Source organism: Monopterus albus, unplaced genomic scaffold (genome assembly GCF_001952655.1).
Source record: "Monopterus albus unplaced genomic scaffold, M_albus_1.0 scaffold551.1, whole genome shotgun sequence".
NCBI classification, from domain to species: domain Eukaryota; kingdom Metazoa; phylum Chordata; class Actinopteri; order Synbranchiformes; family Synbranchidae; genus Monopterus; species Monopterus albus.
The window spans coordinates 56,196-59,797 of NW_018128431.1; the positions used below are offsets into that span (position 1 = coordinate 56,196).

The following is a 3,602-nucleotide window of genomic DNA, read 5'->3' on the forward strand; positions in this document are numbered from 1 at the left end:
CTGACTGGTCTGATGAGGATGACCATGGTGTGAACCAGATGCTGTGGCCTTCCCAGTCACCAGGTCTCAGCCCAGTTGAACAGCTATGGGAGATGTTGGAGTGAAATGTTAGACAGCGTCTCCACCACCATCATCAAAACACCACTTGAGGGAACATCAACCACAGGCCGCTGGGTATTTCAACAGTGAACCCACAAACAAACTAGATGCACAAGGCTGCCACGAGTCTCTGTGTGTTTATGAACAGATCTTGTCTTTACACCTGAACATTACTGCCTGAACGTCACTGTACATGTCTACTGTGTCTACATCCATGTTCTGCTCTTTCAACACTTGTTTGATTTAACCAGGAACTGCTGTAAAGGGTTTTAACTGAATGTGGAGAATTAAGAGCTCTGACAAAAGCACTGATTCCTGTCACACAAGCACAAAGGCACTTCTGTCATGTCCTTCCCTTTGGACTTGATTAAATGCGTAACCTCCCACTTGTCAGTCTGCATCAAAACGGCACAGCCTTGACACAAAGTGATGCCATTTTGGTCGCTGATCGTCACTGATGACGGTCGCTTAATCTGCAAAACGAGCAGCAACCACTTTACATCTCCCAACAAATCGAATGACGCATCTCCCTTTGCACAAATGGAGACTTCACAGTGCAATTTGGGCCACAACTAATAATGGTTTTCATTATGGATAATTTGTTGATTATTCTCCCGATTAATTGATTGATCTGTCTGCCATTAAAATGTCAGGAAAGACAAACTGGTCTCATAAACATCAGAAACGTCTTGGCAGTTCACAGCTTGTCTGGTTCCTTCACAGATGTACGTCTGCTGGGGGTGTGGGGGAGCTTCGGGTTGATTTCTCTCTCTAAATATCCGGTTACAATAATGTGGATGAGACAGGAGAGGCAGCGTTAAAAATGATGACACACTCATTTGGTTAGTGCCGCACTGTAAGGTCAGAACCTAAGTTTAATGAGCAGCGATGCATCAAGTGCAGATGGTTTCAGCCTGCTTTATTCTGGAGCACTTCATAATCCTGTCAACCATGTTGTGTATTCAGTGCAAGACTTGAAACAAAGATGAGAAATGGGTCGATACTAGCCAGATATGAGCTCCTAGCAGGCCTGTTCTGGGGTATAAAACAAACGTGCCTTCCTCATGCACACAGCTATGTGAGGAGGACAAACACCTTTCAAATGTATGATGCATAGTTATTGATCCTGACGCTGTGACAGACACATTCAGGCTGATTGGATCCAAAGATCAACACTCACCAGGCTGTAATAGTGTCTTCGCTGCATCGATTACTTGATGATTGATTTTCAGACCATGCCATAAACACTGACCGGGGGCTCAGCTCACACAGCTGACGTGTTAGTAGAAAGGAGAGTGTGTGACTCGGGTTTTTATTTTCTGTCTTCTCTTTTATTTTCCCTTCATATCATGCATTTGCATTAGGGCTGAATGCTGTGAATGTTTGCATGTGGGATTACTGTGAATATGGTTTGTTGCTGATAAAATCAACCAAATATTTAGTGTTTATCTGAATTCTTAGATCATTCAGCTCCACACCAGATAACTAATAAAAGCTGGGGAAGCAGAGAAAGACACATGAAAACCAGGAAACATTTTAACATCAGGGAGGGAAAAGGTTCCGGTCTTGGTTTTAATGAGGACAAATCAGCGAGCTGTGTGGAACAAAGTGTCTGACCAGAGACAAGCTGCTGAAGCGCTGTCATTTTAAACTGACCAGTTGTCGCTGAGCGAAGCCCAGCAGGCACGTGACTCATGCTGCCAGTTTCTTTCTCACACAAAGCTGCTTGTGCTACAAGTCATGAACTAAAATCAAATCAGCTCCTTTACAGTTTTAAAAACCAAGTTTTGTCCCTGGTGGACTGGAACAGCGGCGTCTGGCGCCGACAGACATTAATGTAAAACTGTGTCTGTGTGGTGACAGTCGGAGATTTTTCATTTCTTGGATGTAAAAGATTATTGTAAACTTTGTCAAACCTGAGCACAAAAGACCTGTGTTTGTGTTGAAGTAGTAAAGACGCTTTTCATACTGAGAATTCTGAAGTAGCACGTTTTAATATTTAAGACTAATTTAGGATCCAATTGCAACAAAAAGGGGCGGGAGGGTTGTGGGAGGGAGTAACAGGGCTCAATCTGTGGACAATATAACACACTGGAGGTTCAGGTATGTATCTTGGTGAACACCAACCTGAAAAAAAACAAGGACCTTTATACTGTCTGTACAGGTGAACGTGGGCTGAACCATCCCAAACATACAAAGGTCAATGTGGAATAAGTGAGGCAGCTCGCTTACGGGTAACTAATGCTGAGAATAACAAGGCTAAGATGAGAAACAACTGGGCTGGTAAACAACAGGCAGCCTGGGTAAACCGCTTTTAACATAGAGCAGATAATTAACTAGATCCAAAGAGAAACTAGAGTCCAGAATCAAGAGTAACAAGCATGAAACTTAGAGTAACTACTGACCAGGTGAAACCAGGGAACAAACATGTCTGGACACAGGTGACATCCAGCAGGACAAACAGTCAGACAAAGTCATGGTCACATGCAGAAACAGAAACATGAAAGCAAAACATGAACGCAGGGCTGAGCACTGGATAGTCACAATCGATGCTTCTTTGTGGACAATCTGGCAAGGACTGGATGCTAGTGGCTGACTTAAACAGAGACTGGATGACTGCATAGCTAAAACACAGATGAGTGTGGGTGGAGGAGGGGACAAAAGCAAAATAGGTGAATGGAGATACAGGCAGGGTCTAACATGATGGAAACAAACAGCAGGGACTATGTTGTTGACTGGCTGCTCTGAGAAATGTTTTGATGAGGACATTCTCTGCTTTTTTTGTATTGGACACATGCATGAAGATGCATGAAAGCAGGCACATGAGGGAGGCAGGACCACATTAGTGTGGTAACTAACAAATACCTGACAAACTAACTGACAAATACCACAGCCAGACACAATGTGCAGAGTGTTTGAACTTGACCAGCCTCTACATGGTCCTCCATCGCTCAGCCTTTTCTGTCAGTTATTTTTTTTTTATCTTTGACACTTTGTTCTGTTTTTCTTGTTTGTTTCATTAATATTTCATAATAAAAGTCTTGAACTTCAGCAAAATAAAAATAAAAAATAAACCAGCTTCATGAAAATGAGAGCTAACATTTCCTGCAGCAGCTGTTATTGAATCTTTTACTTGTTCTTCCAAATTAAATGCTGTCACATTATCTCAGTCAAATAAAACCATCACTCTTTGGAAACCTTACAGCCCCAATTAGCAAAATGCCAATGAGCCTTAATAGCTGGTGGACAACAGTGGAGGTCTACGGCCCAGAGCCATGAGCTGGACCAGGGTCTGGACTCACACACCAAATTCACTGGTTGGTGGGGAGCAACAGACATACAAAGCCAGTGGTGTTATCGTTTAACCTTTCATCAAGTCGTCCCTCTTTCACGGTGAAAAGTGTGTAAATCCAATGTCCACCTGGAGACTGTCAGACTAAGTTTGGCCCGGTGTCTGAGCCGGGCTGCTTTGCTGCCCCTCATTTACTTCCTGTGATGAAAAG

The 3,602-nt window shown here is 43.3% G+C and overlaps 1 protein-coding gene across 2 annotated transcripts in view; it reads right to left on the minus strand.

Moving 5' to 3' along the window:
• The window catches only part of npy8ar (neuropeptide Y receptor Y8a), a 16,973-nt gene that overhangs the window by 12,007 nt on the left and 1,364 nt on the right, over positions 1-3,602 (minus strand). The window lies entirely within an intron of this gene.